The 15,855-nt window shown below is 50.2% G+C and overlaps 1 pseudogene; it reads right to left on the reverse strand.

Moving 5' to 3' along the window:
* LOC119294389 overlaps nt 1-15,409 on the reverse strand; it is a 19,044-nt pseudogene extending 3,635 nt beyond the window's left edge.
* Nucleotides 15,410-15,855: the final 446 nt, after the last annotated feature.

A 15,855-nucleotide genomic window follows, 5' to 3' on the forward strand; every position in this document is an offset into this window, starting at 1 on the left:
AAGTTTCGCTCACGGCCCCAAACGATGTGAACAGGGTTCCCGAGATACCAAACGGGCATCCGGTACACCCGGCCACGTACCTACCGCATCACAGCCCACCCCTACGGTCAGCGCTGTCCACGGCCTCCAGTAGGCTACAAACACCAGAAACTACTTGCAACTCCTGGACAGAAGACTAGGATGAATAAGAAGCCGAGAGGGTCCATTGGTTTCGGGCCCAATGCATGGTAGTAGCTGAATCTTAAATCACACATACAGATCTCAGTGCTTAAGGACGGCCTCAATGAAACAACCCACCATGTACTCCTACATGGCCTCTCATCGATACCTTTACCAAATCGTGTTCACCACACCACTCTCAACTGATATGATCATTTCACTCTAGCCCATCACCCAGATGAACCAGACCTGACACGACTCTAAGCATAGCAGGCATAGCAAGGTAGGAACAACACATACATATGGCTCAAGCAACTCCTACACATGCTAGTGGGTTTCATCTAGTTACTGTGGCAATGACAGGTCATGCAGAGGAAATGGGTTCAACTACCGAGCACACAGCAGTTTGAAACGCGTTGTCTTAATGCAGTAAATGAGAGCAAGAGCGAGAACATGGGATTGTATCGATATGATCAAACGGTTGGTTGCTTGCCTGATGGGTCGATGCACTGATACGGTTCTTCGCTAGGGTAATCACGGTACTCCTCGGAGGCAGAACCTGCCGCAAAGAACACCAATACATAGCCATCACCAAACAATGTGCGACAATATGATGCATGCATGAAACATGGCAATATGAATGTGTTGGGCTAGTGCAACTAAGACCAGAAGGGTTTGAACCAATTTGAACCAAAGATTCAAATTTCAAACTCATACATGGCCCTTTAAAGTGTTTTATCTTGTTCTGCATTAAACATCAAGTTAACTTGTTTAATCATGCATGGAAACAGTACAGGTGGATAGATTGGATTTTTCTGATCATTTTTCATATATAACTTGTCTGATTTGGAGTTACAGATTAAAAGTTATAAATTTTTGAAGTTTAACTATATTCTGGAATTTCCTGATTTAATTTAAATCTAGAAATATAATTATTGCGCCAGCACGACGTCAGCATGACGTCAGTGGTCAACTGCGGCTGGCTGAGGTCAAACCTGACGTGTGGGGCCCACACGTCAGTGACAGAGGGGTTAAACAGGGTTAAATTAATCCTAATTACTAATTAGTGGCGCTGGGGCCCACTGGTCAGTGTCAGGGGGTTAACTAACAGTGGTTAGCGCTGATGATGTCCACCTGGCCGATGGGGCCCATGCGTCAGTGACCCTGGGGGGGTCAAACCCCAGGTCGGACAAGTCAAACCCCACCGGCGACATGACGCCGGCGAGGTCCGAGACGGCGGCGTGAAGCGGGATCGCGCTACAGGGCACGGGCGAGGCTGTGCTTGGGCTCGTTGGAGAGCCCTTGCTCCCGCGCGTCGAACGGTGGTGGTGGCCGTGCCTGAGGTGGCCGGAGTCGACGGCGGCGAGCTCGGCTGCGGCCGCCGGAGTTCGATCGTGCACGGAAACGGGGTTAGAGCTCGAAGGCGAGCGAAGCGAGGCGCTAGGGATGCTCTATGGAGCCTTACGAACTCGTTGGACTCGCCGGGGTGACCAAATGGTCACCGGAGCTGCGTCGACGGCGAGCTCGGCGACGGCGGAGGTTCGGCCATGGTGGGGAGGAGGCTACGGTGAGGGAACGAGGGGGGAGAAGAGGGGGAAACGGTGGCGTAGCTCACCGCGGTTGCAGTGGGCGTCGAAGCGGGCTCGGGGACGCGCTGGAGACGGCGAATTCGACGGCGATGATGGTCGGAGCCCGAAGAGGGGAACGGCGACGTGGCGGCGATGCAGGGCTTCCGGAGGCCCGTGGAGCGGTGGGGAGGAAGAGGGGGTTGTGGCGGAGCTTCTGAGCTAGTCGGGGGAGCGAGGGGTGGCCGGAGACGGCTGCTAAGGCGAACGGCGGCGACGGTGGTGTTCGGCCGTGAGAGAGAGAGCGAGGGAGAGGAGGGAAGAGCCGAGGGCGAGTGAGAGAGAGCAGGGGGGGAGGCGTGGCGTCGTCCAGGGCATCGAGGCGAGGAGGGGAGGGCAGGCAGGCAGGGAGAGAGGTGGCGTGGCGCGGTGGCGCGCGCGCGCGCCGGCCACACTCCCCTCCCTCTGTCGGGACGAAGACGACAGAGGAGGGAGACGGGCTGGGCCGCCTGCTGGCTGGGCCGGCCAGCTGGATGGGCTGCACAGTGGAGGAGCCCAGGTAAGCTTCTCCCTTTCTTTTTTCTTTTTCTATTATTCTGCAACTTTGTTGAATTAATAAAAATACTTAGGCAACTCCTAAAATCACCAAACTACTCCTGGTCCATAGTTGGATTATTTCCAACATGAAACATTTTAGTTTGGAGATATTTGAGCACTTGAAATATTTTATATAATTTTAAGTGCCCAAACTCAAATATTTATGATTTAATTCAGGGACCCTAGGATGACCTAGGAAATTGTGCATCACTTTTGGCAGAGGTTCTGAACCAAGACAAAAATGATGGAAATTTTAGAAGGGTATTTCAGGTTCATTGAAAAAGTTTTTAGTAAACCCTAGTTGGTTTCAGAGGGGGCTGGGGGTTCTGTCATCCCCATTTCAAGTTTCTGATGAAAAAAAGACAGACATGATGCAACACTCTAATGCATAACTAGCTAGGGTGTGACAACTCACCCCCACTCAAAAGAATCTCGTCCCGAGATTTGGGTTCCTCCGGAAGAAGGCGGGATACTCAAGTCGAAGACGATCCTCCCTTTCCCAAGTTGCTTCCTTCTCAGAATGGTGCGACCATTGAACTTTGAGAAACTTGATATTATGACGTCGAGTGATACGCTCGGCCTGATCGAGAATACGAACGGGGTACTCTCGATACGTGAGGTTATCTTGGAGATCAAGCGTTTCGTGGTCCACTCCACGGATAGGATCCGAGAAGCAACGCCTGAGTTGAGAAACGTGGAAGACATCGTGGACTCTGGAGAGATGCGGAGGTAGTTCCAATTGGTAGGCAACTTCTCCTCGTTTAGCGAGAATGCGAAAAGGTCCAATGTAACGAGGAGCCAATTTGCCCTTGATACCGAAACGATGGGTTCCCTTCAGAGGAGTAACCCGAAGGTAAGCCTTCTCGTCAACCTCGAAAGTCATAGCCTTATGTTTTCGGTCATATTGACTCTTTTGACGAGATTGGGCTGTTTTCAACTTTTCACGAACGATGCGAACTTGCTCTTCTGCTTCCTGGATCATATCCGGGCCAAAGAATTGTCTTTCCCCGGTTTCTGACCAATTAAGCGGTGTTCGACACCGTCGTCCATAGAGAACTTCAAAAGGGGCTTTACCCAAGCTAGACTGATAGCTGTTGTTATAAGCGAATTCGGCAAATGGAAGACATTTCTCCCGATTCATTCCGAATGAGATAACAGAAGCTCGAAGCATGTCTTCTAGAATCTGGTTGACGCGTTCTACTTGACCACTTGATTGAGGGTGAAAAGCGGTGCTAAAGGAAAGGCGGGTTCCCATAGCATTTTGGAAACTTTCCCAAAATCGAGAGGTGAAAAGACTTCCTCGATCCGAGTTAATTTCCGACGGAACACCATGGAGAGACACTATTCGGGAGATGTACAAGTCTGCTAACTGACTAGCAGTTATACTCTCACGAACAGGTAGAAAATGGGCCACTTTGGAAAGGCGATCGACAACGACGAAGATAGCATTATTCCCTCTCTTGGTCCTGGGAAAACCGGTGATGAAGTCCATACCAATTTTATCCCATTTCCATTCAGGAATAGCTAGGGGTTGAAGGGTGCCAGCAGGCCGTTGATGCTCTGCTTTTACACGACGGCAGACGTCGCAATTAGCAATATATTGAGCAATTTCTCTCTTCATCCTAGTCCACCAGAACCTCTGGCGTAGGTCCTGATACATTTTAGTGCTACCGGGATGAATGGTGAGAGGAGATTCATGAGCTTCCTTAAGGATCAATCGCCTCAGGTTTCGCACCTTGGGAACCACTAGCCGATTCCCGAAGTATACGACCCCTTGATCATCAATGGAGAAACAATTCACAACTCCTTTCTGGATGTTTCTCTTGATGCGGGAAATTCCCGGATCTACTTTCTGTGCTTTGATGATCTGATCCGTAAGGGTAGGTTTCGCCACCAAGGTGGAAAGGAATCCTTGAGGAACAATGTGGAGATTAAGTTTCCGAAATTCCTCATGGAGAAGTGGTTGACTTTGTTGCAACATTAGATTATTGCAATAAGATTTACGACTTAGCGCATCAGCCATGACATTGGCTTTTCCTGGGGTGTAAGTTATTCCTAAGTCGAAATCTGTGATCAACTCGACCCAACGTCTTTGCCTGAGATTCAAATCCGGTTGGGTGAATACGTACTTCAGACTTTGGTGATCAGTGTAGACCTCGCAACGATTACCGAGGAGGTAATGTCGCCAGGTTTTAAGTGCATAGACTACAGCTGCAAGCTCTAGATCATGAGTAGGATAATTCTCCTCATGTGGGTGCAATTGCCGTGAAGCGTAAGCAATTACGTGTCGATCTTGCATGAGAATACAGCCTAGTCCTTGTCGCGAGGCGTCGCAGTAGATAACAAAGTCCTTAGAGAAATCTGGCGGTACCAGGACGGGAGCCGATGTCAGGCGTCTTTTCAGTTCCTGGAAGCTGTGCTCACAATGTGGAGTCCATTCGAACTTTTTATCTTTCTTGAGGAGTTCGGTTAGAGGTTTAGCAACTTTGGAGAAGTTCTCGAGAAAGCGACGACAATAGCTCGCTAAGCCAAGGAAACTCCGAACTTGCTTGACCGATTCGGGTGGAGTCCAATTAAGGACGGCTTGAACTCGCTCAGGGTTAACGGCAATACCTTTACCAGATATTACATGTCCCAGATAGGTCACTTCTGACAACCAAAATTCACATTTAGAGAATTTGGCATAAAGGCGATGCTCTCGAAGTTTCTTCAACACTAGCCTTAGATGTTCGGCATGTTCTTCCTCGTTCTTGGAGTAGATGAGTATATCATCGAGGTAAACTACGACAAATTTATCCAAATATTCCATGAAGATTGAGTTCATTAACCGAGAAAAGGTGGCTGGAGCGTTGGTTAAACCGAAGGACATGACGGTGTACTCGTATTGGCCATAACGAGTAACAAAAGCCGTTTTCGGAATGTCCCCGTTCCTGATTTTGATTTGATGGTAGCCCAACCTCAAATCCATTTTAGAAAAGACTGAGGATCCAGCGAGCTGATCATACAGGTCGTTGATCCTGGGGAGCGGGTACTTGTTCTTAATTGTGACCAGGTTAACCGGTCGATAATCTACAACCATCCGGTCCGTACCATCCTTCTTCTTGACGAAGAGAACGGGGCAAGCCCAAGGAGATGAACTAGGTCGGATGAAACCCTTTTTCAAGGACTCATCGAGTTGTTTCTTAAGCTCGGCTAGTTCTAGTGGTGCCATCTTATAGGGTCTTCTAGCAATCGGGACGGTTCCTGGAATGAGGTCTATTACGAACTCAACATCCCTGTCGGGTGGAACACCTGGCAATTCCTCTGGGAAGACATCCGGAAAGTCACGGACTACCGGAACGTCTTCGAGGTCTGGCAATGGACTGGCATTAAGAGAATATAACTGTTGCTTGGCTATTCGGGTCAAGACATTGACTATCTTCCCCGAAGGATGGGTGAGTTGAACAGTCCTAGAGAAGCAATCAATTTTGGCATGATGGGCTGACATCCAGTCCATACCCAAGATGATATTAATATCCGAAGATTTGAGAGCTATCAAAGATGCAAGGAAAACAAGTCTGTCGACTTGGATTTCATTTCCATGGCTTACTCTAGAAGTTTGCCATCTAGAACCAGGAGTGGAAATTTCCATGGTAGAAGGCATGTCACAGAAGGCGGTGTTATGCAAGCGAGCATAGTTTTCGGATATGAATGAATGAGATGCTCCAGTATCGAAAAGAACAGATGCCGCGTGGCAATTAACAAGGAGCGTACCGAGAACGACGTTGGGATCCTCTTGAGCTTCTTCGGCAGAGATACAGTTAACATGGCCACGTGCAGTGGTGGCCGGCTTGGCGTAGAACACTTTCCCTGTCGGCTTGCCACGGCCAACAGTTTTTGCTGTCTGGTTGGGGTTGGTTTGGGGGCACTCGCGCATATAGTGGCCTGATTCCCCACACTTGAAACAAGTCACAGAACTGGTGCGTGGAGGAGCATTATTGGTTGGACCACCATAGGGCTTGGCTGGTGCACATTGCTGAACTGGGCGAGGCGCCTGAAAGGATGGCCTCGGTGTATATCTGGGTGGCAGGGCAGTGTTAGGCACCCACACGCGGCGCTTCTGGGGTCCAGCACCGGATGAAGAACCCAAATCACGGCCATGCTTGCGTGATGCATCGAAATCAGTCTGTCCCGTTTCAGCACTGATGGCTTTATTCACAAGCTTCTGAAAAGAGGTGCACTCATGCAGACGGAGGTCACGACGGAGCTCAGGACTAAGTCCCTTACGGAACCTTGCCTGTTTCTTGGCATCGGTAGAAACTTCCTCAGTTGCATAACGTGCAAGGTTACCGAACTCCCTGCTGTAAGCGTCAACAGAGAGTCGACCTTGAGTGAAGCTACAGAACTCCTCACGTTTACGATCCATGAGACCCTCTGGAATGTGATGTTCACGGAAAGCCTCGTTGAATTCAGCCCAAGTAGTGACGTGGCCCGCTGGGCGCATAGCTTCATAATTCTCCCACCAGAGACTGGCGGGGCCTTCAAGATGATATGCAGCAAAGGTGACCTTATCAACCTCAGCTACCAGCGCAGAACGTAGTTTGTGAGTAATGCTGCGAAGCCAGTCATCGGCGTCGAGAGGCTCGACAGAGTGGTGGAAGGTAGGCGGGTGTAACTTGATGAAATCACTGAGTGACACCAAGTTATTCCTCTGATGGTGTGCTGTGTTCTGTTCGATGCGCTCCAACAAACGGTTGGTCTCCCGCTTGTTTCTCTCGGCTTCCAGCATAACTTCGGCTAGGGAAGGAGGGTGAGGCAGATTTGCATTCCTGACTTCACTGCCTTCGGCCTGCTCTTGGGGAGCAGGGTTTTTGCGCGTGTTAACCATCCTAGGAAAAACAAGACAATGGTTAAGTCCAGGATGATAAGATTTGGCACAGAAATGTAGAATGTAATGGATAACTCGGGATGCAGGATGATCATCTGTATGACATGGTAGATACAGAAACTGCTTCTTTATTCCATCGTCATACACACCATACAAGGTTTTAGTACAAGACCAAACAAAGTACTACTACGGTGAAAGGGAGATTACATCTCATCGAAGGCATTCCAAGCTCCTATACATTATTTTCATACACCTCCGGAATGACTACACACTAGGTCATATTTCACAAGTCACGCAGGACAGCGGAAATACAACTGTTACATTACTAGTGGAACTACTACTAACTCAGACGTCTCCGTAGTAGTCCTCGTAGAAGTCACCTCCATAACCTGGAAGTTCAACGTGGGCATCCGGAAACAGACGATCTCGCGGGGCTTGTGGACCAAAAGGGCTAGGGTGAGGTCTTGGTCCAACAAACGGTTGCCTGCGGGGACCACGAGGCGGGGTGATGCCTCCCACATCACGCCAATCCATCATGTCCGGCAGAGCAGACCTAACAGGATACAGATCTCTCATATCCATGTATCCAGCTTGCACAGCCGGTGCAAACCGAGTCAAGGTGGCCCAATGATCAGCGCGGGTGTTGAAAAGCTCCATTCTCAAGGCCCGGTTCTCACGGTCCTTATCCTCGAGCAACTCAGCAGTGGTGCGAGTTAGTAAATCCTCCTGAGTGGGGTCAGCATAGATAGCCTGGAGATACCCTTGTGCTCCCGGAAGTGATGATGGCATATACCGGAAATCAGAGTCCCGAAATTGGCCAGTCCTGACTCGCATGATGGTCATCATAGAGTAGGCGGCATCCTGCACAACCATCTCAACAGTAACCCCGAGTCCATAAGAGCAGTGAAGGGGCTCGGTGGATCCCGGATAAGATGGAAATATCCTGACAGTGCAAAGATACTGGCTTTGATTAAAGTCTCGAAATTGCTCTTCGACCGTGTACTCAGGATACCAACGGTATCCAGCCTCAGTCATTACCCTGACCAACATAGCAGTATGGCCGGGTACATCAATGCATCGGGTCAGGCGAACCACTTGATTTTGGTCGCGAGTGGCCATCTGAAAGCACAACCATAATGCAAGGCATTAGAATTTCTAGCAAAATTTCGACAGCATAACAGCTGTAAATGCTCAAAAAGGATTTGGAGACATTTGACAAGGATTCCATACACACTCAACAGCATCATATCAAAGTTCCAGGTCCAACTTAGCAATATAATGTGAAAGTAGAACTGAACTAGGCTTGTATCCATCAAACCTATAAGGTACTACTGATTAGTAACACGTGAACCTGATAGAGAGAAGAGATCCTAATTCCTTAACCCCCGGTGGAAGAATGGACTAACTCAGATCAGAATGTCATAAGATAAAGGAGTAAAAGAGCCTTACGTTCCAACCCACAAACAATTCCCCTACATATAACTAAAGAATTTCTAGACTCAACATCGACCAGTTTGGCTTGGAGAACCTACAGGCAGTCCGGCTCTGATGCCAACGCTGTCAGGACCCCGACTCAATGTCACATCGATCTAGCCTGTAACACCTCATATCACTTTGTGGCCTCACGCACGGTATCCCCACGGGTGTCGCCTTACCTTTACCCGGGACCGTTTGCGCCTTTTGGCACACGTATATGATAGTGTCGCTAGCATCTATATGAAAAGGAGCCCGGGCTGACATGGCTAGTTGTAAACCCAAAGTGGCACAGACTTACAGGGACAGGCATCCATGACCCAGCATCGAACGTGTCGGTCATCAGCAAGTAAGTTCCGGGCTGTAGCACTGGGCTAGCAGGACTCCGGTACTCAATGCGTGACATTTCCCCGAAGGGACAGACACAGGAACGACGAAGGACACATGCCGGCCAGCCAAGTGTTCCGGAGCAGTAGCAAGCTACCGTGGCTCAGTGGAATCACTAGGAGACATTTCCCGGTAAGAGAGGCTACTAAAGATAAACAACTAGATAGTCAGATCCCACACATACCAAGCATTTCAATCATACATACAATATGCTCGATATGTGCAAATACAACAAGGCATCACAACATGACTCTATGACACAAGTACTTTATTTAAAGGCTCAGAGAGCCGTACATAGCATACACACAAGTACGGGTCACACGACCCAGCATTCAAGTCATACAGTCATACAAACCAGCAGCGGAAATAACTTGTCTGAGCACAGACAACTAGTAAAATAAAAGAGGCTTGGAAAGCCTAGCTATACTACGTGGTCCTTCACAAGCTCAGGGTCACCACCTGGGTCTTTAGCCTACTCGTTGATGTCAACGTCTACATAAAACCCATCAGAAGGGGTTGCAGCGTCTTCTGTAAAAATGTAAATTATAGCAACATGAGTACAAAGGTACCCAGCAAGACTTACATCAGATCCTACATACATGCACATTATCAAGAAGGGTTGGTGGAGTTATTGCAGCAAGCCAGCTTTGACTCTTGGCTAAACTATCCTACGAGACTCCAACTTGAAATGGTTTGCGCACACGAGTCCACTACTCACCACTCAATACACCACCGAGGATCCACCTCCGTCTTCCTACGGAAGAGCCATCCTCGGCACTCACGCTTATCTGGAGGCTTTTAGTAGTTTCCATTTACTTGTCTATGAACTGTATAGGCAACCAAGTAGTCCTTTACCGCGGACGCGGCTATTCGAATAGATTAGGTTAACCCTGCAGGGATGTACTTCTTCATACACGCTCTCACCACTTACCGTCGTTTACACGACATGTACTCGGCAACCTTCAAGCGGAAGCCCAACGTGGGTGTCGGCCACGACCTACCTAAACACCTAAGTCTCTAGTCCAGGTTTATCGCCTATTTGGGTTCCATCCATGAGGAGATCCGGCCAAAGTTTCGCTCACGGCCCCAAACGATGTGAACAGGGTTCCCGAGATACCAAACGGGCATCCGGTACACCCGGCCACGTACCTACCGCATCACAGCCCACCCCTACGGTCAGCGCTGTCCACGGCCTCCAGTAGGCTACAAACACCAGAAACTACTTGCAACTCCTGGACAGAAGACTAGGATGAATAAGAAGCCGAGAGGGTCCATTGGTTTCGGGCCCAATGCATGGTAGTAGCTGAATCTTAAATCACACATACAGATCTCAGTGCTTAAGGACGGCCTCAATGAAACAACCCACCATGTACTCCTACATGGCCTCTCATCGATACCTTTACCAAATCGTGTTCACCACACCACTCTCAACTGATATGATCATTTCACTCTAGCCCATCACCCAGATGAACCAGACCTGACACGACTCTAAGCATAGCAGGCATAGCAAGGTAGGAACAACACATACATATGGCTCAAGCAACTCCTACACATGCTAGTGGGTTTCATCTAGTAACTGTGGCAATGACAGGTCATGCAGAGGAAATGGGTTCAACTACCGAGCACACAGCAGTTTGAAACGCGTTGTCTTAATGCAGTAAATGAGAGCAAGAGCGAGAACATGGGATTGTATCGATATGATCAAACGGTTGGTTGCTTGCCTGATGGGTCGATGCACTGATACGGTTCTTCGCTAGGGTAATCACGGTACTCCTCGGAGGCAGAACCTGCCGCAAAGAACACCAATACATAGCCATCACCAAACAATGTGCGACAATATGATGCATGCATGAAACATGGCAATATGAGTGTGTTGGGCTAGTGCAACTAAGACCAGAAGGGTTTGAACCAATTTGAACCAAAGATTCAAATTTCAAACTCATACATGGCCCTTTAAAGTGTTTTATCTTGTTCTGCATTAAACATCAAGTTAACTTGTTTAATCATGCATGGAAACAGTACAGGTGGATAGATTGGATTTTTCTGATCATTTTTCATATATAACTTGTCTGATTTGGAGTTACAGATTAAAAGTTATAAATTTTTGAAGTTTAACTATATTCTGGAATTTCCTGATTTAATTTAAATCCAGAAATATAATTATTGCGCCAGCACGACGTCAGCATGACGTCAGTGGTCAACTGCGGCTGGCTGAGGTCAAACCTGACGTGTGGGGCCCACACGTCAGTGACAGAGGGGTTAAACAGGGTTAAATTAATCCTAATTACTAATTAGTGGCGCTGGGGCCCACTGGTCAGTGTCAGGGGGTTAACTAACAGTGGTTAGCGCTGATGATGTCCACCTGGCCGACGGGGCCCACGCGTCAGTGACCCTGGGGGGGTCAAACCCCAGGTCGGACAAGTCAAACCCCACCGGCGACATGACGCCGGCGAGGTCCGAGACGGCGGCGTGAAGCGGGATCGCGCTACAGGGCACGGGCGAGGCTGTGCTTGGGCTCGTTGGAGAGCCCTTGCTCCCGCGCGTCGAACGGTGGTGGTGGCCGTGCCTGAGGTGGCCGGAGTCGACGGCGGCGAGCTCGGCTGCGGCCGCCGGAGTTCGGTCGTGCACGGAAACGGGGTTAGAGCTCGAAGGCGAGCGAAGCGAGGCGCTAGGGATGCTCTATGGAGCCTTACGAACTCGTTGGACTCGCCGGGGTGACCAAATGGTCACCGGAGCTGCGTCGACGGCGAGCTCGGCGACGGCGGAGGTTCGGCCGTGGTGGGGAGGAGGCTACGGTGAGGGAACGAGGGGGGAGAAGAGGGGGAAACGGTGGCGTAGCTCACCGCGGTTGCAGTGGGCGTCGAAGCGGGCTCGGGGACGCGCTGGAGACGGCGAATTCGACGGCGATGATGGTCGGAGCCCGAAGAGGGGAACGGCGACGTGGCGGCGATGCAGGGCTTCCGGAGGCCCGTGGAGCGGTGGGGAGGAAGAGGGGGTTGTGGCGGAGCTTCTGAGCTAGTCGGGGGAGCGAGGGGTGGCCGGAGACGGCTGCTAAGGCGAACGGCGGCGACGGTGGTGTTCGGCCGTGAGAGAGAGAGCGAGGGAGAGGAGGGAAGAGCCGAGGGCGAGTGAGAGAGAGCAGGGGGGGAGGCGTGGCGTCGTCCAGGGCATCGAGGCGAGGAGGGGAGGGCAGGCAGGCAGGGAGAGAGGTGGCGTGGCGCGGTGGCGCGCGCGCGCGCCGGCCACACTCCCCTCCCTCTGTCGGGACGAAGACGACAGAGGAGGGAGACGGGCTGGGCCGCCTGCTGGCTGGGCCGGCCAGCTGGATGGGCTGCACAGTGGAGGAGCCCAGGTAAGCTTCTCCCTTTCTTTTTTCTTTTTCTATTATTCTGCAACTTTGTTGAATTAATAAAAATACTTAGGCAACTCCTAAAATCACCAAACTACTCCTGGTCCATAGTTGGATTATTTCCAACATGAAACATTTTAGTTTGGAGATATTTGAGCACTTGAAATATTTTATATAATTTTAAGTGCCCAAACTCAAATATTTATGATTTAATTCAGGGACCCTAGGATGACCTAGGAAATTGTGCATCACTTTTGGCAGAGGTTCTGAACCAAGACAAAAATGATGGACATTTTAGAAGGGCATTTCAGGTTCATTGAAAAAGTTTTTAGTAAACCCTAGTTGGTTTCAGAGGGGGCTGGGGGTTCTGTCATCCCCATTTCAAGTTTCTGATGAAAAAAAGACAGACATGATGCAACACTCTAATGCATAACTAGCTAGGGTGTGACAGAGACAAAGGTAGTATAAAATTGTCCACAAGTCGACACGTGGCACTGGTTGTTTTTTTATAAATCTCCCTGGTGTTTCTTCTCTTGCAGACACGACTTTCCTTTATCTTTCTTCGTTCTTAGAATGCATGACATGTGTTTGATGATGTGTGTTCATACTATACTAGACTAGTGTACACGTTCCTAGGTAGCAGCACATAGTGCATCATCTCGCCACCGGTGGCCAAGACGGAAGAGACACTGAGGACGACGGAGGGGCGGTGAGTTCAGATACGTGGATCCAAAGCATTGCATCGGCAGCCGGCAAGAGCTAACAAGCGAGGCGGCTCGAGTGGTGCTCGTGCTCAGGTCATCAGCTGGGCACTGGTGGCTCCCGGGGTCAGCGAAGCAGCTTGACGACAGCGGGATCGCATTGCGATGCAGATGGGTGTTAACATCAATAATAGGACATTGACATCACAGTCGCCATCCCGTCCGCAGCGCCACACGGTCACCACGGTCCTCTAGGAGCCACGACGGCAACATGGACGCGTCCAGCCGGACATGGCGGCACAGGGGTTGCACAGTCCGCTGGTGGTGGTCGAGGTGGTTACTAGTGTGAGGCAGCGGGCTGTGGGCGGTCGCGAACGGCACTGCAACGATGATGGGGACAGCTAGGACGATGGATTTGGAGACTTAGAGACCGAGTACCTTACCACACATTTTTTTTTCAGTTTTAGGGGGCTTTTGTGAAATAAAAATCGCCACATGTCATCCCAGGTTCGGACTCTTTTGTATGAATCTGTACCGTGACCAGAGTTAATTGACCAACCTGTGTCATTTTGCAAGTTTGTGTATGAATTTGTAGCCACCATGCAAGTTTATGTATAGTAGATGATATTAACTCTTTAAACAATACACATAATATTTTAGTCAAGGGTAATATCTAAATGGGACTACGTTAGAACTGACGTTACTAATTATCACTGGTTCTTCCGTTGCTAGCGCTCACTGTACTTGTAAAGAAAATGTTACACATGCAGCGGTGGTGCACAAAATCATACCTTTGTTTACGGCAGACTTGATGCAGCCGTTGATGGAAGTTTGTGGAACGTTGGGGTTGCCAATCATTCCTCTCGGGCACTGGCAACGGAACGTCCCTATAAGTTCTTCACAGTCACCGAAGCATCCATGTTCCTCTTTTCGATCGCACTCTTTGATGTCTATATTTGTAAATAATCAATGTAGCTCAAAAATGGCTTGGCAAAAGTAATGGAAAAGACACCAACATATATGAGATGTCAATTTTGCTTCTGCTCAGTTGCCTGTTTTTACAAATTACGTCAATTAATTATTGCGGGGATGATAGGCACCAGCCAACGCCGAGGCAAGGGAGGCATGGTCCGTTGGGAGCCGGGGGTTTGATATGGGGCCGCTGCATTGCAACATTTTTTGGCGAGGGCTCGGACAGGATCTCGCCGTTGGCGAGGCAGAGGGCAGGCAAGGGGAGAGGAGGAGAAATTGAATGGGGCCGGTTGAGGGGAGAGGACGACAAAGAAAAACAGTACTCGTCCCTGAATAAATATAAGACCGTTTAGATCACTACGATGGACGGGGGAGGCGTGTGAGGCATAGGTGCTCTCATAAGATGTTCATACCTTGGCATCCACCGCTGATGTAAGGGTTGCCATGATAGCCATTGTTGCACTGGCAAGCATAGCCTGCCAATGTACGCCCTGAGGTACACTGGCTGTTGGTGCTCTTGCAGATGGTCCGGGCAGTGTCGGCGGGGCATGCCCAGCTGTTGTCGTCACTCGGTGCTGCCCCGTGCGGCACTGCCCACTCCAGAACCACCGGTACTCTCAGTACAGTAGCTGTGCTCCAATGCACGAAAAGCGGATCAACCAACCGGGACTCCTCGAGCCAACCCTTCTCAGCGATGATCACGTTCACCACGTTGTCACCCTCACTCGTCTCCAGGAAGCCGCTGTTGAACAGTTTGAGCTGCAAGCTGTATGACGCGTAGCCTGCAGGGATGAAAGTCTGGCAGCAGCCCATGTTGGCAGTTGGCACACATGTTGCCGCTGTTTGTCCACATATTCCTGTCGCCAGAGCAGAAGGAGGCGCAGCAGCATAACCTGCACATCGCACCCCGTGAGGATGAGCTCGTTTGCGTCCGACCGAAGGATGTATGGCAGCACCCCACAGCTGGCCTCGCCATCCACGCTCCAGTCCCAACGGCTGATGCCGTCGCCGGAGTCGCTCATATTTATGCGTCGCTGATGATGACCCGCATAGTGACATTCTCAAGGGAGATGTCGAGGACCTCAACTCTACTGGTGACGGCGCCGCCGAGGAGCAGGCGCGGGGCCTTGCCGCTTCGGTGGTGGCAGGTCAGCTTGAACACCGGTGAGTGGTAGCAATGGGCCGGGCCCATGCCGAACGGGTACGGCACCTTCACGTTGCCGCAGGTGGTGTTGCAGTTCGGTATCCCTATCATCATAGGCGGATCTCCGGCGGCCACGGCCGTCACCGAGATCATCAGCAGCAACACCGCTGCAATGGATATCCTTGTGGTTAGCATGTCTCTGTGTGTATATGGATAATTTTAGAATGTGTATCTGCCGCTAAATATAGGGCGCTGCTAGGCACCGGCCAACTGGCAAGGATACAGAGCAGTGACGATAGCCGTCAGATCAGCATCTTTTATCTCCGGCACGCAAAACACATCGCCCCTTATCTTCTCGCTCGCAGCATTGATTTATTTCACACTTTCGGTGATGTTTGTTCAATAGGAGGAGACGTTCCCGTCGACAACGAGGTATCAGTGGTGACTTCGTATAATCTCAAGATGCTATGCCAACTCAGTCCCTCAGAGGTGCTCATAGGGATAACAAGATGTGAGTGTTGTTAGACTGTATATACGTGGCTCTCTGTATACATCCTGTATTGTACCTCCTGGTACCCCTATATATATACGAGATAGCCACACCCGTTTAAGGTGTCGAGTAGTTTGCCAAACATATCGTT

The sequence above is a fragment of the Triticum dicoccoides genome, chromosome 4B, assembly GCF_002162155.2.
Source record: "Triticum dicoccoides isolate Atlit2015 ecotype Zavitan chromosome 4B, WEW_v2.0, whole genome shotgun sequence".
Classification (NCBI taxonomy): Eukaryota; Viridiplantae; Streptophyta; class Magnoliopsida; order Poales; family Poaceae; genus Triticum; species Triticum dicoccoides.